Genomic DNA, 26208 nt, shown 5'->3' with positions numbered 1-26208 from the left:
AAGTTCCTTGAGCTCAGGGACTGTGTTTTTTTCCCCTTTTTTTGGTATCTCCACCGGAACCAGCGTCCAACCTTGAGGTGTTTTAGTTACTTAAACATTTGTTGAACTGAATAGAGCTGAAAAGAGTCAAGAGGATTTAGGTTTGAATCCTGCTTCTGGCAATGACTAATTTAGTAACTAGTCAATTCACATCATTTCTTCAAGGTTCCATTTTTTTTCATCTGCAAAATGAGAATGATAATATCTGTGATAGCCACCTCTCAGGGTTGTTTTAAAGATTACATGGGATGACATTTCTAAAATGCTTTGTACTTTTTATTTGATTATTTACAAAAATAAAAAAAATAAAATTTTTTTGAATTTAAATATAAAAAGACAAAAGAAATTTCCATGTACATAGTACATAAGAAGAGGATTCAATATAAAACCATGAATTTCCATTTCACAGTGTTTTTTTGGAAAACCTATGTAATAAATACTACATATTGTTGTCAAAGCTGCCCTGCTTTTCTGTTCTTCCTTCTAAGATTTTTGCTTTTGGAATGCTTTATAAAGGTATTAGTGACTTGCGATATGGTAGAGGTTGTTTGAATAACTGAACATTTTTGAGCTTTATTCAACCATTTCAGTTCTCTAGGATCTACTGTCAAGTGAGAAATTCAAGTGTTCTTAAAATATTTGGATCTGAAAGGAAGATGCTATTATCAATCCTCTGTATGACAAACAACCCACATTATTTGTCAACTATGAAGATGTAAGTTTGCCAATATTCAGAGGCAATTTGTTAACTCCTACTTGTTTCTCCTATACATTCTTTGTCCCACTCATATTTTGAAAAGTGTACTTTTTCTTATGCCACTTTAACTACAATATTTTTACCTAGCCAAGGTTTTTTTTTTTTTTTAAATTTTTTCCCCCTGCATTTGGGTGTAAATAACAGCTACTTTTTTAGGCTTTTATGAGTAAAAGTAGAGTTCACTGGATTTAAGGTTGGAAGGGACCTTCACAGTCACTTAGACAATTTGTTCATTTCACAGATCATAGGATCATAGATTTTAGAGCTAGTAGGTACTTTAAATATCATGTAGTCCCTAATTTCACACATGAGGAAACAGATGCCCCCAAAGGTTAAGTGATGAGTAAAGTCATACAGATATTAAACAATAAGGCTTCACATCCAGGTCCTTTGACTCTAATTATAGTCTTCTTGTATACCATTTCATGATGTGTCTAGGTCATACTCCATGCACTGCCAGCTCTACTCTTCACTCTCTAGGCTTTTCTAGCTCTTTGCCTGCAGCCTTCTCGCCCTGGACGTGTTTCTGTCCTAAAGCCCTCTCTTCTGGTCGGTGAGTCCCAACCTAGGCCATTGATCCAGTCTAGTCAACATTTATTGAGCACCTACTATGTGCTGGGCACTGTGCTAAGTGCTAGGGATACAATGAATAAAATAAAAGATAGTCCCTGTCCTCAAAGAGCTTACAATCTAAAAGGGGAGGGGGAAGATGATATGCAAAAAGAGGCAGGAAAATGGGTGGTGTGGAGTAGGAAGGGACTCCAGGGGGCACTTGGTGTAAAGGAATCTTGTTGTGTGGAGTTGAAACCAGGCAGAGCAGCAGATAACAAGTGTTGTGACTATCATTTCACTGAGGTAGCCAGGCCATGCTTCCCAGCTCTGGGATCCCAGTTTCTGCCCTTTATAAAGGAAGGTATTGGGAGGAGTTTGGTACACCACCTTCCAGTCCTTCAGTTTGAGGGAGGAAGCGCTGATCAGGGTTTAGGTAGCAGCTTGGGGTTGAGTTTAGAAGTGATGAGCTTATCCTGGGAGGGGCAGCTTGTTCTGTGGAGTTGACACTAGGCAGGGCAGAAGATACAAAGTAGAGTGACTATCATTTCATGGAGATACTCAGGCCATGCTCACTTCAACACCCCAGCTCTTTCTATCCCTTACTCTCTGGACTTTTTCACCTTTTGCCTAGAAGTCTTTCTCCTTCTTAGGCACCTCCTACACCTTGCTTTCTAGATCCTCATTATGTGTTGTCTTCTTTCATTAAGGGGGAAGTCCTTGAGGGTAGGGACAGATTTTTTTCCTTTTTTTTATATTTGTGTCCCCAGTGCTTAGCACAGATCCTAACACATAGTAAGGCTTTAATCTTTATGATGCTGTTTTTATGAAATGAGAAAATTATCATCAGGCTTTTCTTGTAATGAAACCTTTGGTCAAATAATTCCATGTTGGAAATGTGTTGGAACAATAAATATCTTGACCTTCTTTAGGCCATAGTAGGATTTTGTACTAGGCTTATCTATTTTCAAGTTTACCCAGGAAGTTTAATTATTTTTGCCCAAACTTTGGTTTAGTCTAAGGTAGTTTCATAACAGACATTCTAGGGGGCAGCTAGGAGGTACAGTGGATAGAGCACCAGCCCTGAAGTCAGGAGGACCTGAGTTCAAATCTGGCCTCTGACAAACATTTGACACATACTAGCTGGTGTGACCTTGGGCTAGTCACTTAACCTCAATTGCCTCACTGAAAAAAAAAATAACAGACATTCTAAGGGCAGCAGTGTTGAGCCTCTGTTTTTCAAGGTGAAATGACTTTTTCTTTTTCTAGGGCACAATTATGGGTCTGTTTGAAAGCAATTGAGTAGAAAAAACCACATTAAATATTGACTTCCATTAGTATGTGGCATCAGATGGCTTCTAGGAAAGGGAAAGTGAATAAGCATTTATACAGCACCTACTATGTATCATGAGAGTTGAGTGCCAGGTAGACACCAAAGGTAACCCTGGAGAGGTCTTGGCAAACCCTCACACCTCACATGGGGCTCCAAGAAGCTATATCACGAGTAGCACCACACCTTGGTAAATGTCTTGGCAGAAGGGCTAAACTAGGTTGAATGTTACCAAAAGGCCTCAAATTCACAGGTGAGTTAGAGAGGTGTCTACCCCAAGCATGTTCCCTGGTACAATGGGCAGATGAGAGCAATTTGTTCCAATGGCCATGAAGGTGGCTGAAGTAGGTACTGTGGGGCACTTAGACATAAGGCCCCAAGGTCACCACTGCATCCTGGGCTACCATCAGTTGTCTTAACTTTTGTCTTGCCACTGGACTCTGATGACTCTGGAAGAGAGAAGGAGGCTGATGACTTTGGCAGCTCTGCCTCACTTAATTCCAATTCACATGTTAGTCAAAACATCAGCTCAAGATGTCATTGGAACTCTTCAAAAATGAAGGACAAACAGCAACAACAAAGATGGTGCTAAGTGCTCTACAAATATTATCTCATTTGATCTTCACAACATTCCTGTGAGGTAGTACCATTATTATCCCCATTTTATAGTTGAGGAGACTACATCAAAAAAGGCAGTATGTTCTGTGAACAAAGCAGAATCGTAGTACCACAAAGGAAATGTGAGTTGTGCAAATTCAAAGGCAACTCCAACTCAAATGTGCAAATGAACTATTTGTACCTGAGTTGTGGTAGAGCCTTCTAAGCTTGTATTGGACTGATCAACCACAGTAGAACACACTGTACCTTGACCCCAACATTGTGATGTCATTGATTCTCTTTGAGTGAGAAGGATGACAGCAACAATATAAGTTGAGGAGAAGGTTCTGATCTGCATTAGTAAAAGGAATTTTCTCACTTAGGAGTTCCCTATACCAATCAAATCAGAGTTCTAGTCCCTGTCTCTATTTCAGTCTTAGCTATTTTATTTGCATTTTATTTCATCTAACCCTTGCTTTTTTCCCTTCTTATTTAAAACTTTCATGTTCCTTTTCATTCTATAAAGTTTAAAAAAAAGTTTGTCTTTCCATTTTATTTTCTGATTGAGACTACTTACACATCAGTTGGAAATAATGGAATTAAATTGCCCCCCTTTTCCAGTGCTACAAACCTTTTTAAAGGCTTCTATAAATGTCAAAACTACTTTTTTCCCCCTGAAAAGTAATTTCTCTGTCACTCCTTGATCTGTTCCTTTGAGATATGATATTATTAGTCAATGATGATTTCTTTAAAGAGCATCAAAGAACATTTCTCCAATGTTTTTATCATTTCACTGACTTAGAGCGAATTTTTCACTAACTTCAGGACCTGTTACTAAATGACTAATTATGCATAATGGATGGCACCATTTATTATTTACGGAAATGGAATAATTTTCAGGGAAGAGCCTGGCAGCCCTTAAAATACTTCCAATAGACGAAGAACCAAGATGATATTCCTACTTAACTTTAGTAACAAACTGCAGACTCTCTAAAGACAAAAATGAACATTGTGACAGATAAGGGTGATGCATTTTGGGAGTCAGGGGAGGAATGGGTTAGAGTTTACAGCAATAATATCTTAGTAGTAATACAGTATGTAAAAAAAAAATCACTAAAATTAGCAGAAAGTCCAAGCATATTCAGTGGATACTCCACTGAACTCTGGAATTCCACAGTTATTTAGGTTTCATGTGTTGTAATGGATGTCTCCATCATAGGCCAGAAATAAACCACAGATCAAATATTTACTTTGGAAGAGAATGAGCAAAATAAAGAACAGGGGTAAATTCAGCAAAGGAATCATTCTCAGCCCCTTATCCTCCATCCAATTCAAATGGATACCATCTCCCACCAATGTATTCTAGTAGGAAAATATAACTTTCCAAATCAAGGAAGGGTTTTAGAAGGTCATTTCACCCCCAGAATATTCCTAGCTCTTCCTCTTGCTGGCTTGCTGGTGTGGCGCCAGACCAGATGCTTCTTAACTCTGAATGGCATTCACTCCTGCTGAGTCCAGCAAGCTCGTCCCTCTGCTGATGAGTTCTGCTCCCAAAGCTGTCATCTGCTCCAGGTCTTCTCTCTGTTTGTGCTTTTCACTCCTCTGTGGTGCTCTCCCACTGTTCTTCAGGAGTTTTACTTGCTGCCACATCATGGATGAATGTTAATCACTCTCAAGTGTGATAACTCTTGGGCCACATGCTGTGTGGACCACTCATTCCATTAAATAGCTCCCTAGCATCCACTCAGGTGGTCCACAAATGGTCTATTCAGGCAGCTATGAGACTTCTCTGACTGACCCTACCCCTTGGGATGTCCCCAGTCCTTAGTCCCAGCTGAACTAAAGTGAATTCTCCTTACCTTTTCCCTGACTCAGGGTGTAACCAGGGTGCTCCTCACATGCTAAACAACATCCACCAAGTCTTTCTGAGCTTGGGGATAAGCACTCACACTCCTTTTTATTTATCCTTTCCACTCTTATGATGTCCCTACATTAAGAAGCATCTAACAATACAAATGTCTCTGAAGGACCAACAAGCCTCCAGAAAATACTAGAAACACTATAGGGAACAAACGGTTAGCTTCTGTGGCCATTCAAGCTGCCACAGCAAACATCCCTGTCCCCCTTATGCATACATCTAGGATTAGGAATCTCATAAATCTCTCTAAATAAGTACAGTTTTTCATTAGAGATCTGTCAGTATCATTGCAGATAACTCTCATACTTTTTTAATAAATTGGAGAGAAGACTGTTATGGGAAGGGTGGGTTGGAATAGAGAGGGGGAGAATGATCCCCAAGCCAGTGGGATCACAGAGAGTTAGAGATAGAAGGGACTTTTAAAGTGCAGTTATTCCTTCCATCACAGGGGTTAGGGGCATGATCTGGAAAATCTGCATAAAACTTTTTCACTCTCCCTCCATACTAGAGAAGAAGTCTGAATTTTTTTTCTTTTATGGGGTTTGATGGAATGTTTCTTTTATGGGGTATTATGGGAGTGGTTACGTTATTGTAAAATTTGGGTTAAGTAGTTTGTCATAGGCTCTGTGTCATCTACTGGCCTTTGTGTGTCATCCTCAGCTTCTGTAAAACTCCTCAAAAATTCCTATTTAATTTCTTATGCTGACCTGCAATATTATCAAAACCATTTTGGGGAAAATTGTGATGTGGAAGGGATAACTATAATCTCTCTCTCTCTCTCTCTCTCTCTCTCTCTCTCTCTCTCTCTCTCTTTCTCTCTCCCTTTCTGTCTGCCTCCCGTCTCCTTCCAATTCGTTCATTTTACACATAAGGAAACTGATACTCCAAGAAGTGAAGTGAGCAGGTGATATGGCTAGTATTTGACACCAAGTCACAATAGCTGTTAAGTATTTGGCAGGACTCAAACCCCAGATTTCTTATTCCAGATGCAGGATCCTTTTCTCTACAACACATATTAATTATGTTTTAGTGCTGCTAGAAAATCAACAGGTTGAGAGCTCAGGCACTGTGTTCTTTTACATAGCTCCCAAGTGCAGAACTCCTAATTGTTCATAATTCGATTATATGGAACAACACAATTAAATGAAGTTTTCGAACAGAGATATCATAAAATGCCTAAACTGGGAGGGATCTTAGAACACATAATATCAGTACTAGAAGGGACCTTTAGAACACAGAATATATAATGTCAGATCTGGGAAGAACTTTGGAACAAGAAGTGTTATAGATTGGGGGAGGAGGAGGAAGGAAGACATCTAGAGGAGGGGATCTATGGACCCCCAAGAGGTCTATAGATAGAATTCAGAAGATCTGTGAACTTGGATGGGGGAAAAAAACCTTTATTCTAAAATAATTAGTTTCCTTCTGTAACACTATGTGTCTTATTTAACACATTAAAACACATTATTCTCAGAAGGGGTCCATAAGCTTCACTAGATTCCTAAAGGTGTCCATGACACAGAGAATTTAGGAACCCTGGATCTAGATGAACCTTCTTCATTTTACAGAAGAAGATATTGAAGTTGAAACATGAAGAGACTTAAGATCACACAGCTAACTAACTTTAAAATTACTTCTGGAACCCAAGTTAGACTTGTAGATGCTCAGCCCTTGACAATTCATCTCATTTCAATTCTTGTGTCCACCCCTCTAAGCATTCACTTTTCTGGGTTAAATATTTCTAGTTCTTTCTCCATTGTTTCTCCCATAGGATGTGGCATAGTGCTCAATAAATAGCAAGCACTCAGTAAATATTTGTTATTTGTCTCTTTTGCATCTGAGGAAACAAAAAATTAAGGAAATTAATTGACTTGTCTGAAGTCACACAACTAGGGCCAGTCCTGAGGTCTTTTGGTCCCTGTATTTTCTACTATATCACTTGTCCTCTATCTTTAATAGCCTAAGACTTGCATTCAATAATGAACACACATCTTTCTTTCTTTGGACAATATTGATTCAGGACAAAAAGTGGTTATTGATTTTATCTGTTGAAAGAAAAGGTAAGCTGAAGCCAAAATAAATTGAAAAAAAACTTAGGTTTAAATTTTGATGCTATCATTTTCCATAAATGGCTTTCTTCAAGGGCAAGATTTCATTTTTGATAATATGCATACACACATACATTTCCTTGGAAACACATTACATTATGTACATACATGTAAACATGTATATATACTTAAGTCTATTGCATGCATGTATATCAGTATATATGTATTCATGTAATCACTAGAATGGTACCAGTGGCCAAATGTTTTTCTTTCTTTTTCTGGCCACTTTGATTCACTATATATGTCTCCTAAGGCATAGAGGGGCTGTGATCTACATTAGTAGATGGAATATCCACACTGATAAAATCAAAGATCCTGGCACTATTATCAGCATATACATACACACAAGAGGCAGCAAGAGGTAGGCATGGTGGATGGAGAGCAAGCCACAGAGCCAGAAGTCTTGCTTCTGACCCATATTGGCTATGTGACCCTGGACATGTAAGCTCTCAGTGGTCAAGGCAACTCCCTCCATTACTTGAGGGAGATTTCTCACTATGAATTGCCTACATTGATGAAATCACAGGTGTGGACACACATATACATCATTCTTGTCCTGTCCCCCAAACCTTCCCCTTTTCTTAATGTCCCTATTTCTATGGAGGGCAATACCATTCTCCTGGTTAACCAGGCTCACAATCTAGCTATCATCCTTGACTCATCACTCTCTCTCACCTCCCTTATCCATTCTATTGCCAAATCCTGTCAATTCCACCTTTGCAGAATCTCTCTTATATACTCCCTCCTCTGACAGTGCCATAGCCATGGTGTAGGCTCTCGTCACTTCACGCTTGAAGTACTGGAATAGCCAGCTGGTTGGTCTCCATGCCTGAAGTCTTTCCCCACTCCAGTCTATCCTCCACCCATCTATCAAAGTGATCATCCTAAAGTATAGGTCTGACTATGGCACTTTCCCTTCTATTCAATAAAGTCCAGTGAATCTCTATCATCTCCAAGATCAAATATCAAATGTTTGGTTTTTAAATTCTTTCTCTTTGTGATCCCATTTGGGGTTTTCTTGGCAAAGATATTGGAGTAAGTTTGCCACTTTCTTCTCCAACTGATTTTACAGATAAAGAAACTGAACTGAAACAAACAGGGTTAAGTGACTTGCTCAGGGTCGCACAGCTAGTAAGTATCTGAGGCCAGTTTTGAACTCAGGAAGATGAGTCTTTCTGACTTCAGGTCTAGCATTCTATCCATTTTACCACCTAGCTGCCCATGATTTTTTTTCATAAGCTGGCCCCTACTTATCTTTCCAATCTTACACCTTACTCCTCTCCACAACCTCTGTGATCCAGGGATACTGGCTTCCTTACTGCTCCTGACACAAGACACTTCCTCTCCCAATTTCATACTGGCTGTCCTCCATGCTTAGAATTCTTTCCCTCCTCTTTTCTGCCTCTTGGCTTCCCTGGAAGAACTAAGAGTTGATGTTTCCTTCAAATCTTAGCTAAAATTCTACCTTTAATGAGAAGCCTTTCTCAATCTCCTTTGATATTAGTGCCTTTTCTCTGTGATTACCTCCATTTATTCTGTATATGGCTTGTTTGCATATTGTCTTCCTACTGTATTTAAGCTCCTAGAGGGCCAGAATTGTTTTTACCTTTCTTTGTATCCTCAATGCTTAACACAGTGCTTGACACGTAGAAGGTTCTTAATTAATGCTTGTTGACTTGATTTGTTTCCTAACTTTGAGTTTTCCTCAAAGCTCTATCCTGGGTCCTTTTCTTTTTATATCTTCTTGGATTCAATTATCATGCCTATGCAGAAAACTTTTAGAGCTATATGATCATCCCTATTCTCTCTTTTGAGCTTTAGTATTATATCACCTGCTACCTATTAGATATTTCCATGTGGATATCCTATTGGCATATCAAATTCAACATTCCAAAAACAGAACCCATCTTTTTCTTAAAATTCATTCATCTTTTGAAATTACCTGTTTCTGTTGAGGCATCACCGCTTTTCCAGTTATTAGGTTCAAAACTTCCATCATCAACTCTTCATTCTTCCCTATATCTCTAATCGGTTACCAAATCTTAACTGATTCTGCCTTCACATCATGTCTTATATCCAGCCCCTTCTCTCCACTCACATAGCCCCCATACTAGTTCAGGTCCTCATCTCTTCTTAACTGGACTATTTCAATAAGCTCATAATAAATCTCCCTGACTCAAATCTCTCCTCACTCCAATCCATGCTCCAACAACTGCAAAAGTGACATTCCTAAAATACTTTATCACTTTCCTACTCCAAAAACTCTAGTGGCTCCCTACTGCCTATAGGATAAAGTAAAAACTCTTCTCTTTGGCTTTCAAGGACTTTAACAGTATGGATCCAGTCTAGTTTCCATTTTTATTACCTAGGGTATTCCACCAAGTCTTAGTGTGCTTTTAAATTTTAATAACCTAAAATTGCACTAAGATGTTTGGGACATATGTTCCCTCATTCAATCTTTGGTATATCTAAGCTGGATTTCTTGCTGTTCTTCATACACAGTATTCCATCTCTAATATCTGTGGCTTTGTATAGGCTATCCTCCATGCCTGAAATATATTCTCTTATTTCTGACTTTTAGAATATTTCCTTCAAAGTTCAACTCAGGTGTCACTTCCTCCATGAATGCTGTCCTGATCTATCCAGTTGCTAGTGTTCCACCCTTCTCCCCCAAAAGAATTGCCTTGTATTTATTTTTTATAAATATTTAGTTTTAAAATCATCTACATTTAGTATAAATAATTGTATATATTGTGTCCAAGATTATAAGTTTCTGAATATTACATTAGTAGAGGGAACTGCCTCACTGAGAGATCACTATGCCAAAGAAAAGGCATTGCACCATGGTCCAGGTCATTTTATTTATTTATTGATTGATTGATTGATTGATTGATTGTTTATTTTGCTTATCCCAATAGAAACGTAAGCTCCTCAAGGAGCACTTCTCATTTTTGTTTATGTATCCCCAATATGTGGTACAGAGTCTGATACATAGTAGGTATTTAATTAAGTGCTAAATAAATGCTTGCTGCTGGTGTTGACTGTTGAGGTGAACATATCTCTCTATATAAGCATCACTTTATGACAAACGTCTAGTCATTTGAATAGAAGCAGATATTTTGGTTGGCTGCATAATGTATAAAATGAAAAGACATATCAGGCCATTTCAGAAACATAATGAGCCGAGAACTGTCAGCTCAACTATACTACCCTTTCCCTGAATGTTGATATTGAGCTTTATTAGGCACTTCAAACCTTGATGAGAATTTAAGTAGTTCCTCTGACAATCTACCTTTCCATAGAATTGCTTAAGTGAGGTGCTCCTCCTCGCTGGAGGGATACATTAACTCTTGGAATATGTCAAGTGCCTCATGAGGATGAGGAGTTAGATTTCAGCCTCTCTTTGGAAAAGCTGACATGTTTCCAGGTCCATTTCTTTCCTCCCATGAGCTTGTATGGCTTTCTTTAATAGAACCTGTCCATATTGATTATTGGTTCTAATAAAGGCAGTTGCTACTTTCTTCATCATTTTACCAATCGTCTTCTGGCTACAATCTGCATGTTTGACCTCTGAAGATAGTAAAGTCCAGGGTTAGGGAATATTAAAGAGTTTCAAAGTGTGTTTTTTTGTTGACCTCAAAATGATTTTGACCTAGCAAGAATTTTGGAGTCAATGAATACGGCAGGTATTGCCTTTGAAATCTGGAAATAGAAGATCAGAAGATATTTTTAAGGTGGTCTACTCTCAGAGTCACTCAGGGGAGTAAATGCATATTGCTTCCTAGAAGGATGTTTGTTCTACTCAAGTGCAAAATGTTAGGAAATTTTCCTACAAATATTCAAGAATTGTTTCTCTTATCATTTATTTTATAGTTAAAGACTACATAAGAGAGTTCTCCAACTCATACCCTATGTAATAATAGGAAATGACATTCATAAAGCACATTACATTTTAATTTAAAAATTTTTTTCTTAAAATTAAAATTTTATTTTTTTATTTCAAACATAAAGATAAAAAGAGTATTTCCATATATACTGTAGAACACATAAAGAGGCTTGCATATGAAACCATCATTCTTCATTTCATATCTTTTGCCTGTTAAAAAATGTAATATACTTCATATTTCATTTTCAAAACTGTTGTAGTTGTCTGTGCTTCCTTCTCAGTGCATTTAAAAATATTCCAACAGGCTTTTAAAATGATATTAATATTGCTATCACTTTAAAAATGATATTAATATTGCTATCACTTTCTCAGAAGTTAGAGAGAGAGAGAGAAAGATTGAGATTGTAACAAATTGAATTATCAAGCAAAATAAATCCACAGTGACCACATCAAAAAAAGTATGTCTCTTTCTGCACCTTGAGTCTATCACCTCTCTATTAGAAGGTGAGGAGGATGTTTCATCATAGGTCCTCTGGGATTATGGTTAGTTGTCGTTTTGGCCAGAGTTCTTTCAGAGGTGTTTTTCTTAATATTTTTGTCATTGTATGAATGTTTTCCTCATTCTACTCACTTCACTATGCATTCACATTTCTTAGTATTCTCTGATATCTTTTTCAATATTTCTTAAGGCAAAATAATATCCCATTATATTCATAGACCACAATTTGTTCAATCATTCTTTAATTGATAGTTTTTCCCTCACCCCAGATTCTCATTAATTTTTTTTTCTTTAATTCTTTTTAATTCTGTCTTGAGGATCAGGCAGGTGTTATTTGTTTATTTGTTTGTGATTGTACCTTTTCTGATTAGATCCTTTTTCAACATCCCCTCATTGGGTCTCCACTTATTTTTCTGTTTAGTGTGATGTGTTTCTGCATCAAAGTGTTTGTATTTATGTGTAAATGTGTTTTCAACCTTTGTTTCTGATGAGTTAGATTCATCTGATGATCACTTCTCACCCTTTTATCCACGTTTGTGTACTCTTCATATCACCTCATTTATGAGCAATGACAAATTTCATCCCTTCTTTGACTTTTCTATACTAATGTTCCTTTTGCTTTCTTTCCTGAACCAAGCCTCCTTCCCCCTGTTAGGTCCTCTGTTTTTCTTATTTAATTCCTTCAGTAACTTTTTTATTTTTTTATTTTTTTAATGGTAATTTTTATTTTTTTTTGTTTTCAACATTTACTTCCATAAGATTTTGAGTTCCAAATTTTCACTCCATCTCACCCCTCCTCCACCCCAAGATGGCATGCATTGTAAATACCCCTTCCCCTAGTCTGCCTTCCCTTCTATCTCTCCCCCCCCTTCTCTTATCCTCTTCCCCTCCAATTTTCCTATAGGACAGGATGGATTTCTGTGCCCCATTTCCTGTATTTCTTATTTCCCAGTTGCATGTGAAAATATATTTTTTAAACATGTATTTTTAAAACTTTGGGTTACATATTTTCCCCCTTCCTCCCTCCCCATCCACCCTCATTGAAAAGGCAAGCACCTTGATACAGGTTATAGATGTGTAGTCATGCAAAACACTTCTATGGTAGTCCTGTTGTGAAAAACTAAGTATATTTCCCTTCATCCTATCCTACCCCCCGTTTATTCTATTCTCTTTTGACCCTGTCCCTCCTCAGAAGTGTTTGCTTTTGATTATCCCCTCCCCCAATCTGCCCTTCCCTCTATCAACCCCCTGCTCTCTTGTCCCCTTCCCCCCTTATTTTCCTGTAGGGTAAGATAGATTTCCATACCCCATTGGGTATATTATTCCCTCCTTAAGCCAAATCCTATAAGAATAAGATTCACTCATTCCCTCTCACCGCCCCCCATTTCCCCTCCACTGTAAAAGCCTTTTCTTGTCTGTTTCATGTGAGATATTTTACCTCATTCTACTTCTCCCTTTCTCTTTCTCCCAGTATAATCTTCTCCCACCCCTTAATTTTATTTTCCACTTATCACCCTTTCATCTTCAAATCACCCTGTGCCCTCTATCTATCTACCTATACCAACATATAATTTTTTTCTCTCCCACTACCCTAATTCTGACAAAGGACTCATGAGTTACAAATATCATCTTTCCCTGCAGGAATGCAAACAGTTCAACCTTAATAAGTCTCTTATGATTTCTCTTTCCTGTTTACCTCTTCCTTGTTTCACTTGAGTCTTGTATTTGAAGGTCAAATTTTCTATTCAGCTCTGGTCTTTTCCACAGGAATGCTTGAAAGTCCCCTATTTCATTGAATGACCATTTTTTACCCTGAAGGATTATACTCAGTTTTGCTGGGTAGGTGATTCTAGGTTGTAGTCCCAACTCTTTCGCCCTCTGGAATATCATACTCCATGCCCTGTGGTCCCTTAATGTAGAAGCTGCTAAATCTTGTGTTATCCTGATTGTATTTCCACAATACTTGAATTGTTTCCTTCTGGCTGCTTGCAATATCTTCTCCTTGACCTGGGAATTCTGGAATTTGGCTACAACATTCCTAGGAGTTTTCCTTTGGGGATCTCTTTCAGGAGGTGATTGGTGGATTCTTTCAATTTCTATTTTGCCCTCTGGTTCTAAAATATCAGGGCAGTTTTCCTTGATCATTTCTTGAAAGATGATGTCTAGGCTCTTTTTTTGGTCATGGCTTTCAGATAGTCCAATAATTTTTAAGTTCTCTCTCCTGGATCTATTTTCCAAGTCAGTTGTTTTTCCAATGAGATATTTCATATTCTCATCTATTTTTTCATTCCTTTGGATTAGTGTTACAGTGCCTTGATTTCTCAAATTGTCACTAGCTTCCATTTGCTCCATTCTAATTTTTAAGGAAATATTTTTTTTTCAGTAAGCTTTTGGACTTCCTTTTCCATTTGACCAATTTTGCTTTTTCAGGGCATTCTTCTCCTCATTGGCTTTTTGAACCTCTTTTGACATTTGGGTTAGGCTATTTTTTAAGGTGTTATTTTCTTCAGTATTTTTTTGGGTCTCTTTTAGCATCACTCTCAGTTTTTCCTCTACTTCTCTTACTTGCTTCTCAAAATCCTTTTTGAGATCTTCCATGGCCTGGGACTAATTCATATTTTTCTTGGAGGCTTTGGATGTAAGGAGCTTTGGCTTTGTTGTCTTCTTCTGGTTGTATGTTTTGATTTTCTTTGTCATTAAAGTAAGATAATTTGATCTGACTCTTTTTGCACTGATTACTCATGATGCTGGCCAATTACTTGAGTTATAGTCACTTCTTTAAGGTAGGAGTCTGTTTTCAGTGTGGAGAATGTACTGTCCCAAGCTTCAGCGGTTTTGTGCGGCTGTTTTCAGAGATACTTCTAGGCACCTGTAAATTTTCAGTTCTTCCAAGGTGGTATGATCAAGGGCGAGGTGTTTACTCCTTTCCTGGCCTGTGCTCTGGTCTATGAGCATTCTTTTCTGTCTTGGAACTGTGAGGAGGGTTTCCTCTCCACAGCCACTTCAAGTTCCACCAAGCCAGAGCTCCTCCTAGCCCCAGGACTGCCACCCAGAACTGTGACCCAGATACAAGCACGGGCAAAGCTAGAAAATCCTGCCCCAGCAGAGAGATCCCTGCAATCCCCCCCCCGATCAGCCACTCGCTTCCCCTCAATCTGTGGGCCAGAAGCTCAGGAGGCAGCCACTGCCCCGGACCGAACTTGGGGACTGGAGCTGAGACCACCGGCTTCTCTGTCTCGCTGCAGACACAGACTTTTCCCACTGACCTTCTAAGTTGTCTTTGGCATTCATAAGTTGAGAGGTCTGGAAATCGCCACAGCTGCCCATGAATCAGCCCTCTGAGGCCTGCTCCAGCTTCACTGAGGCCTGTGTACCCATGTCAAACTGTGCTCCTCTCCCCACCTGGCACAATATACCTTTCCAATCAAACATTCAGGCTGTCTGGGTCTGGAAATTTGTTTCGCTCTGTCTTTTTGTGGATTCTGCTGCTTTAGAATTTGTTTAGAGCCATTTTTATAGGTTTTTGGAAGGGTTTGGGGGAGAACTCAAGCAAGTCACTGCTTTTACTCCTTCAGTGACCTTTGAATATATTAGGTTTCTGAAGGGACAATTTCTTCTTTCCCATTAGAATATTAGCAAAACACCTTCATATAGCCTTCTCTAATTGCACACATAAATACACTTTTCTAAGTTTCTCTGAATTCTTTTATTTTTATTTCAAAGTTCCCACTCAGTTCTAGTCTTTTCATCAAAAATGCTTAGAGGTCAGTTTTCCAATAGGATAATACTAGGCTTTGTGTATGTTACTCTTGGTTGGTTAGCCTCTATCTTTTGCCTTTTGGAACATTATTTCCCAAGTTCTTCTCTTGTTTATAGTTGAAGTTGCCAGATCTTATTTGATTCTGATTGTGGTTCACTGGTACTTGAACTCCTTTCTGCATACTTTCAGTATTTTTTTCCCCCACTGTTGTCTGAGATCTGGATTTTGGCTATGACATTCCTGAGACTTTTCCTTTTTAAAATTTCCACCAAGAGGATGATTGGTGGCTTCTTTCTATTTTCATTTTGCCCCCTGATTCTAATGGATCCAGGCAGTTTTCATCTTTGATTTCTTGAAATAGGCCATTTCAGTAAAAAAAAAAAAATCATGGTTTTCAAGGAGTATCATTGTTTATAAACTATTTCTCCTAGACTTGTTTTCTAGGGCAGTTGTTTTTAATGTCCTATATCTCACATTTTCTTTTTTTTTTCCAATCTTTTTACTTGGTTTTACTTATTGCTATCTCACAGCATCATTGATTTTATTTTTACTATATTCTAATTTTCAAAAAGGCTGTTACTTGGGTAAGATTTATCATTTTCTGTTACAAGTTATTTATTCTCTTAATCCTTTCCTTCAGTGTTTTTATTTATTTTTATTTTTTGTTTCATTTCTTCTAGGTATTCATGAAGTCCTTGTAGATAATCCATTTTTTTTCCTTTTGAGTCTCTACTTACAATTGTTACAGAGTTACTCTCTTCTTCTAGTTTGGAGTTTGAGGCATCCCCAGACCTATAATAGCCAATATTTCAGTTAGGAAATCTCTTTCCCATTGAGAAGAAGCTGTTAGATTTTCCTTTCTCCTCTTTTCTTTTCTCTATTTTTTTTTAATTGGGGATAGGCTGTTTCTAGTACCAGACAAGTTGCAACTCAGGAGTTATCTAAAATTATGCTTATTTGTTGAATTGTGTAACTAAAAATTTAAGGATGAGTATAATCTCCAGACCCACCAACTGCGTATTGTAGACCTTGAAAGATTTAATTTTCAGATTTTCCAAGAACTTTGCCACATGTATTTTTCTGAGACTCTTTGGTACAAGGTGCTGAGGGAAGGCACTTGAAAGGATAATGTTAAGCTCCCTTAAGATACTAGAGAACAATTTAGAATTGGGAAAGTGGATAAATGTGCCCAAAGCATGCTGATTCTTTTGATAGAGACAGCAAATGTTTAACTGGCAAGAGTGTGGTGTGGGGTTATTGATCACTATACCCATGATCAATTGATTTCCTCCCAGCCCTGTTGGTGAAATGATCAATGTTAAGGGGCATGTAATAGAGACAATGAAGTGTTAAGGTATAAAACAATGTAACAAAGTATCTACACTTTATTTCCCTTTTAATAGATGTGAAGAAGTTCTTGGTCAAGTTTGAAGGAAATAGAGGGTGGCTGGACCATTAGTTAACTAAATAATCTGTCATGACCCCTTATGGTCCTTTAAACTGTTGAAATTCTCTAGAGAGTATGAACCAGAAGACAGCTCTGAGGGGGTATGAGATCTAATAGTTGAGAAAATAGTTGCCATATCATAGTTACCAGCTCTTGAGAGGGAATTGTTCTTTGTTTCTTGGTGGTGGTGGAGAGGAAATTCTTTCTTCATCTCCTCCTATTAGTAATGGTTCATTACAGAAGATCCATCTTTCATTAGAGATCATGCCCAGCAGAAGGAAGGCCCAGGGAACCTAACAGAAAAATTGAGATGAGGGGAAACACTTAGAGGATGTCACAGGAAGAAAAAAGTCATGGTAGCATTGGAGGCATGGATCAACTTGGTCATGCTTGTTCCCTGAATACATGTCATTCTAAGAGTATACTCTTTGGGTTTACTTATTTTTCCCACTGACACTGTGTGTATTTGTGGAATATTATGCCTTGGTTTATGGAGGAATGTTTTGTAACTACTGTTTGTATTATGCCATCTTAGTAAATGAGTTGTTGAAGTCTGTGTCAATTGGCTGAATGTTAAAGGTAGATATATCATTGAGGGCTTTTGAGACCTAGTTTTAAGCATGTATTCATACAGTTATCATTATGCCCATTTTACAGAAGAAGAAATTAAGGCTCAGAGAAATCAGTTGATAATCCCATGGTCCATATAGCCAGTAAGTGTCAGCAAGAAGATTAGAATCAATAGGAATTTGAGTTAATTTGCAGCTGTGAAATGTTATTTCCTTCTTTCAAGATAAAAAGAAAGACTCCTGATAAGTGATTGAACTTCAAAACAATCTTTCAAAAACAGTGTTCAGTTGATTTAAGTTAAATGATCAGAGAGATATAGATTTCAATTTTCTTTGAAATTCTACTAGGACTATGCATTAAGAGAGTTAAAATATATTGGAGATTTTGCCAGCACAATGTAGGGAAAGAAACTGATGTTTTCAACCCTCAGCCATCAAATGTGGACAAGGCCTATGCCCTCCTTAATGAAATGAATAAGAACCAAACATACTATTACCAATTTTTATTGAGATAGCATTTTATAGTTTCAAGATGCTTTGTATACATTATGTCATTTGATTATCACAACAATTCTGTGAAGCAAGTAATCCAAGTATTTTTATCCCCCTTCTATAGAAGAGGAAACTGAGACCTAAAGAATAATTTCTCATAATGACTCTGTTAATAAGTTGGTAGAACCCAGTGCACTGATATTTGCCTCCAAATAATTCTTTTCAGTCTTGTCACTTGTCTTCATACCATTAAATGCAACCACTATGGAGCAAACAGATAGACAATCAGTTAATCAGCAAGCTTCTTGGTACCAGGCACTGTGCTAGGTGCTGGAGATAGATGAGAAAAAAAGAACCAGTCTGTGTCCTCAAGGATCTTGCATTTTGTCAAGGGGAGACATCATATACATACATGTTGTTATCATTCAGTCATTTCAATCATGTCTAACTCTTTCTGACCCCATTTGGGGTTTTCTTGAAAAAGATACTGAGTGGTCTGACATTTCTTTCTCCAACTCATTTTACAGATGAAGAACCCGAGGCAAACAGGGTTAAGTGACTTGCCCAGGGTCACACAGCTAATAAGTGTCTGAGGCCAGATTTGAACTCAGGAGATGAGTCTTCCTGTCTCTAGGCCTGGCACTCTATCCATTTTGCCACCTAGCTGCCCCCCATAAACATACATAGGTGTATGCAAAATAGACACAACATAATTTTTTGGTAAGGCCCTAGGAGCAGGGTTCAGGAAAGGTTTCTTGTAGATGGTGGCACTCGAGTGGACTCACATAGAAGGTTATGGATACTGAGATGCAGTGATGAAGGGGATGATAATTGCAAGCAAGGGAAATAGCTAGTGCAAAGGTATAGATATGAGATATGGACTGCTGTGTGTGAGGAACAGCAAGAAGGTCAGACTGACTGGACCAGAGTATATATAAATTTAACAAACACCAAATAAAAAAGAATATTTCTATATAGAAGAGAACAAAGAGAACAGGAAAAAAGAGGCTTGTATATGGAATTGTGAATCTCTATTGTGTACAGCTTGCTTTTCTTTTAAATTATGCAATAAATTTGATATGTAACTTTTAAAGCCATTTTGCTTATCTGTGTTTCCTTCTGGCCTTTCCTATGTTCTCTTCTGTGCATTAGAATGCTTCAGTCACCCTCTTTTCTTTTTTTTAACTTCCTTTTTTTATACCCTTATCCATAGTTCCCTTCTACCTCCCACCTCATCTCCTCATTGAAATAAAGAAAAGAAAAAGAAAGCCTTTGTAACAAATATATATATATATATATATATATACACATATAGTCAAGCAAATAAAATTCTAACATTGACTGTGTAAAAAAAATGTATGTTTCATTTTGTACCTTGAGTCACTTCTGTTTCAGCAAGTAGGTAGGTAATATGATTCATCACTGATCCGCTGGACTTGTAAATGGTCATTGCATTGATCAGAGTTCTTAAGTCTCTCTAAGTTGTTTGTCTTTACAGCATTGTTGATCTGGTTCTGGTTCTGGTTCTGGTTCTGGAAGAGCAGTGTTTTTAAAAGTATTATACCTTTGAAAGCATTTCGATTTTGGCAATACCTGAACTAGGACTAATAGGACTTTGTACTCAGAGCCTTAACCTTAGGATTTGGAAGTTTAGAATGGGAAAACATGAGATTTGGCCATTCTCAGCTTTGTTCACTTCTGCTTTATTCCATTAGGACAACCTCTATGACTGGAGATTGAGATATAAACAATGCTCACTGGATCTGGAGTCAGAGGACTTGGGTTTGAATTTCAGTTCTGCTAGTGAGTGACCTCAGGCAAGTCATTTCATTTTTCTGGTCTTCAATATCCTAATATCTAACATGAAGAGATTATACTACAGGATCTCTAAAGACTCTTTTAGCTCTCAATCCTAATATCCAATTTTTCTTGTGAATCTCTATCTTTGACAACACATTGCTCAAAGAGAGAAATCAAATTCAAGGGAAAAAAAACTGTAGAAGAAGAGATTTCATTTAGCCCATTAGGAGTGTTTCTGCAAAAACAAAACAAAAACCCAAACCCTTCATTTTTCCCTTCTTAAAATAAATGATTGGATTGAGTCATTTATGTAAATAACAAAACAATATAATTTTACAAACCTCTGAGTAGAGAGAATAAACCTGACCAATAATAATAACCTTCTAAATGAACATATTTGCACACTGGGGCACTTGCAAGGGAAATTTTGTAATAATATTCAACAAACAGCCCATTTCCAACAAAATTTCTTATAAGCTTAAAAAACATAATTCTGGGGGAAATAAAAGGCATAATATGGAAAATGTTGAATATAAAAACTATCACATGACCTAATTAAAAGAACTGCTATAGAGGATATCTCCGAACATCCGATAAAAGTGTACCATTATGACATTTTGGGGAAGGAGCTTGTTTATTTTAGCAGTGCAAATTCAAGATAGCACAATATTGAAAGAAGAGAGATTGGGCAGCAAAAGAGGTTATTAGGAAGGAGTCATTTAATTCTAAAGATAAAATCTCACTCTGGCTATAAAATTCAGGACTCAAGACACCCACCAAGGATTATAGTTATTGAAACTTGGATCTCCTGGTGAAAAACCTAAGTTTATTCTCCAGGTATTCAAACATCTGGAATTCTTGACAGGATTGCCACTGTCAATGGGAAACCTGCTATTGAGCATTGCCAGAGTGCTGGAGTTGGTATTCTAGTGGTCTCCAACCTTTTCCTATGACATATCCATATTAATGAAAATCTTTTGAAAGTGCACACCCAATATACGTATATTGCTATATAAAATTATAAATACATACCAATGTACTAATAATTATGTACATTTTATAACATAAAAATGGAAATTAAAAAGGCATGAGCTAAAGAGGAAATACTATTTTATTCTAGTATCCATAGGGAGGTACTGAAGTTAATTGAGTTAATTAAATGGCATGGTCATATCTGCACTTTAGGAAATCACTTTGGCAGCTGTGTGGAGGATGAATTGGGCTGGGGCAAGGTTTGAGGAAGAGAGATCAAATTGGGAAGCTACGGTAACAGTCCAGGTGAGAGGTGGTAAACCTGAACTACGTTGGTGGCTATGTGATTAAAAGAAAGTGTAAGTCCTTGGTCAGCTAGGTGTAGTAGATAGAGCACTGGGCTTGGAATCAGGAAGACTCATCTTCTTGATTTCAAATCAGGCCTCAGATAGCTGTGGGACCTTGGGCAAGTCACTTAACCCTGTTTGTCTTAGTTCCTCATCTGTAAAATGAGCTAGTGAAGGGAATGGCAAACCACTTCAGTATCTTTGCTAAGAAAACCTCAAAATGGGGTCAGAGTCAGAAATGATTGAAACAAGTCAACAACAACAATAACAAATTCCTTGGGAACGGTGATTATTTTATTCTTTGTATTTATATCCCTAGCATGTAGCATTTGCTTGGAATATAATAGACATTTAATTATATGATTGTTTATTCATTAATTGATTGACAGATAAGGGCTGCAGAGGTAGAACCCACAAGATTTGGCAACTCTTTGGCCATATGAGGTAAAGGAAAGTGAGGAGATGAAAATGAACACTGAGGTTCTGAGAACCCAGATGGCTGGAAGGATGGTGGTTGCTCTGGACATTAATGAGGAAGTCTGGAAGAATGTAGTTTGGAGGAGAAGAAAGTGAAATGATATCTATGATTTATATCATAATCCGTTCCATGCCTGCTCATCTTGTGTGACTTACTCTGTTCCATTCAGAATAAAAAGGTGGAGGGGGGAACTGTACTGGTAGAGTGCTGGGAGATAGTGGTTGTGTGGTTGAGTAGGTGTGAGTAGGTGTGCTATGGTATGGAAGATGAGATGACACTTGATTTCCCACATTCTGATTGGTAGCTCACATATTCCTTGAGGTGAGATCATGGATTCTTTAGAATGTTGTCCCAAATCCCCAGGGCTTACCCTTCTCAATTCAATTCAATAAACATTTATTAAGTGTCTACTATGTGCCAGGGATTCTGCTAAGGGCTGGGGATACAATTAAGAAGAATAAAGCCCTTAAGAAGCTTACAGCACCTGAAAGGAAGCTGGAAAGGGTGAGGGAGCCTCTTGTTCCACTGAGTTCAGACCAAGCAGAGATGGTAATGGAAAGTAGAATAAGCTGCAAAGTCCGGGTGTAGCCCTCCATGATGGAGTTTAGTGCTTCATCCTCTGCCTTCCAGTCAGAGGAGAGAGGAGACTAAGGGAGTTAGAAGGTGCTGAACTCCATGGAACAAGTATCCAAGGTTGAGTTAAATAGCAAGATGACATTTCCAGTGATCAGCTTATCCTGGAAGGGCCATCTTCTTCCTGGATCTTAGACCAAGCAGAGCTATAAATAGGTCTCACTTTGAAGATGACCACTCTACTCATCAAATAGGTTGAAAAATGGGAGATATTTTTATTTTGGTTCATTTTCATGACCAACGAAGAACATTGCCTCATTGACCTAACTGACAATAGCTGAATAGAGAAAGTGGAGAAGGTGTAACTTCTCCAAATTTATGAAGGTACATTATTGTCTTAGAACATTACTCTTTTAAAAACATTTTCTTTATTAATTGAAAAGTATTATTATCTTTCCTCACCCCCCCCGTTAAACAAAAAAAAGAAAATCTTTATAATAAATATACATAGTCAAGCAAAGCAAGTTCCTTTGTTGGCCTTGTCCAAAAATGTATATGTCTCATTCTGCATTTTGAGTTATTACCTCTCGGTCAGGAAGTGCTTCCTTTTTGGTCCTCTTAAATCATCTTTTGTTATTTCTTGTAGAATCATGGTTTGTTATTGAGTTCTAAAATCTTTCAGAATTGTTTTTCTTTAGAAATGTTGTTATTGTATAAGTTGTTCTCCTGGTTCTGCTCAATTCACTCTACATCATTCCATCACAGGTCTTCCTAGTTTTCTATGAGACTATTTCATCATTTCTTATGGCTCAATAATATTCTATTGCATTCATTTACCATAATTTATTTAGCCATTCTTCAATTGGTAGGCACCTCATTAATAGAAATCATTTACTTATAGGATCATAAATCTAGAGATGGAAGGGACATTAGGGGTCACTTAGTCTAACTCCTGCATTGTACAAATGATGAAACCAAAGAAGTTAAAATAGTTGCCTGAGATCACAGTAGCAGAGTTGGGATTTGAATCCAGGTTCTCTGACTCCAAGTGTAACTTTCTTTCAACTCTACCATGCTACATTCTTTTGTTTTCTTATATTTAGAAATTTCTCTGTTGCCTTGGCAGAACAGCTGGGGAATGAAGCCTACAGAAAGAGTTGAGGTCAGGAAGTCAGAAGAACCTGCCAACCCACCTGTCAAGAGTCTGTATATTCTCAACTCCTACTAAAGCAGATTGAGTTGAAATTCCCTTAATTAAAAGCAGCCACTTCCTTCTCCAGTATATAATTTGTGCATTCCATAATTATAGATTACATGAAACATTTCACACTTCTTTCTTGAGACAGATGAAAATGTTATGGTATTTTAAAATAGTGGGTAAGCTAGTTTTTTCAAAGATATCACAGAATTCTATTTGGATTGGTGCTTAATAATACTTCCAGACCATAAGGAGTGTTGTTTGAAGGCATTTAATAAATTCTTGCTGATTTGACATGCGTGGCCTCCAGTAAACCATTCTTTTGATCTACTCTGTAAAAAACTAAGTTCCTTTCCAACTCCCAATCTTCAATCCCATTCTTTCGTGATGAAAATGCACAAAATTTATTCATTCCTATAGCATCTAAAATTAGGTTTTATTGCAAATCATCTCTGATTTGGGATATTCTCATCCTTTTTTTTTTTTCAGAACTAGATCCTTGAACATCCCTTTAGAGCGGGAAGGAACCTTACAAGTTATCTAATCCAAACCCCTCATTTTACGCAAAAGGAAACAGCCCAAAGAGGTTAAATGATTGTCCAAGGTCACATAGGTAGAAAATGACAGAGCCAGGATCAGAACCAGGTAGGTCCTGTGATGGTAAGTGGTATACTAATTCTACTTCCTTTTTGGTGTCCTCTGGAATCATTGGTTTGTTGAAAGCCATTACTCTGATTAGGATGGCTGGGGATAGGAACAGAGGAGCACAGAATAAACATTTATTAAGTACCTATTAGGTGCTAGGCACTGTGCTAAGCAGTTAACAAATTATTATCTCATTTGATTCTCATGATAACCCTAAGAGGTCCGTGCTAGTATTATCCCCATTTTACAGTTGAGGAAACAGGGGACCCAAGAGACATCTATTGACCCCTTTCCTTTTCTATTTACAATTATAACTATGTCCCCTGACAAACACAGTGGGGAAGTTTGCCTCAGCAACAGAATTAGAAACCAAAACAAACAACCTGCCCCTTGCCCAAGTGTTCTGGGTAGCCATCAGTGCAATTTATGGATGCTTGGAAAGGAATGACAAAGTCCTGCAGGGGAAGGAACTCATTAGTGGTAATGCTCCTATGCTTTAGGATCCCTGTGACCCTGTGGGATATAAATCTTAGCAAGGACTTCAGCATGCTGGTCAGCACACTGATAAATGGATAGAGCTGCCCTGGATCAAAGATTTGCAAACTTTTTGGTTTCTCTGTTCCTGTGTGGCATTCGAGGCCATGGATTTTTCCTGCTAACCAAACCTCTACATTATCAAGAGCTGCCAAAGCAAGGTTATCAGTTTGTCATTTCACTTAAGGTCCTCCCCCACCCTCCCTGCCCCTTAACCTTAATTAGGAATGTCCTCTGGGGCTAATATTTGGCAGTGTGTTGAAAAACTCCCAGCATAATGCAGTGCCATCCATCTATCTTGACCACCTTAGTTTCAAGGAGACAATATTGCCCATGGATGGGAGTGATGGGGGAAGTGTTTCCACTTCAAAGAACACTTTTTTTTTTTTTTTTTGCAGTAGGCTGTAGCTTCCCAGCTGGTGTGACTGGGCTGATTTAAGATGAAATGTTACGGAAAGAAACAGGTATGAGACATGGCTATCCCTGATCCTGTGGCTTATACCTTACTGCAAACAAATAGAAAGAGTAGCCTTGACGTCTTTAATACAGCATGGATGCAGGGCAGTCAGCAATAACCCTTCTTTCCCAAATGCCTTCCAACCTCATGGAAGGAACTGAGTGTCATCAGCGCAGTTGGCCCCACTGAGAACCGAGGAAACCTTCCCATGTGATTATCTTGTGCTTCTGGAAACACAGTCAGGCATTTGAGGATTAAAAAAAAATTCTCAAAAGAATTGAATTGTCATTACTGATTCCATATAAAAATATCTACTATGAAATTTTGCCCAAAGATCAAGTCTGGAATGATATGTTACCACGATATTTAACATCCCTTCAATTAAGATGCCAATTAAAATCTGATTTATTTCAAGGAAATGTCCAATTTATTTTTAATTACTGCATGCTCTGTCAGTCACTGAGTTTAACAGCAACACCATCATTAGCATATTATTTGTCTTATACATAGTTAAGTAAACCAGAGCCCCAACTCACACATTATTCTAATTTGAGAATAATAGAGAATAAACAAAATAATATATCATTTTATCGTTCAGAAAGAAGTGGCTGCCCTAATAGATAGCTATTTGGGTTCTTTTTCTCTTCCCTTGAGCTTCTTAAACACACACACACACACAGACACCCATTCATACAAGCACATACAACTTAAAAAATTCTCGAGGAGATTAATTAAATACCATATGTCAGTCTTGCACTAAATGGGACTGGTTTTCTTTACCTTACTCTATTGAGCTATTGTAATTATCTGATTTTTTTCAGTAAGAGTAATATAGCATGCAGGGAGGGAGCTCTGTTTTTTTTTTTCTCAGTATGCCTTTGAATGTCCTTCATAGCCCTATGTTTTTCTGTACATTTGCCTTTCTTTAGCTTTTAAAATATATCATTATTTTGTTTCAATTTAACAAGCATTTGTTAAGACTTGTTATGTGCCACAGGCAGCTAGGTGATGCAGTAGATAGAGTGCTGGGCTTAGAGCCAGAAATACTCATCTTCCAGAGTTCAAATCTGGCTTCATGCACTTACTGGCTGTGTGACCCTGGGCAAATCACGTAAGCCTGTTTGCCTCAGTTTCCTCTTTGGTAAAATGAGCTGAAGAAGGAAACCACTCCAGTGTCTTTGCCAAGAAAACCCTAAATAAGGTCATGAAGAGTCTGATGCAACTGAACAAGAAAATTTTTATTCATTGGTAGT

Source organism: Vombatus ursinus, unplaced genomic scaffold (assembly GCF_900497805.2).
Source record: "Vombatus ursinus unplaced genomic scaffold, bare-nosed wombat genome assembly UNPS02000580.1, whole genome shotgun sequence".
Taxonomy (NCBI): Eukaryota; Metazoa; Chordata; class Mammalia; order Diprotodontia; family Vombatidae; genus Vombatus; species Vombatus ursinus.
This window is presented reverse-complemented; position numbering follows the sequence as displayed.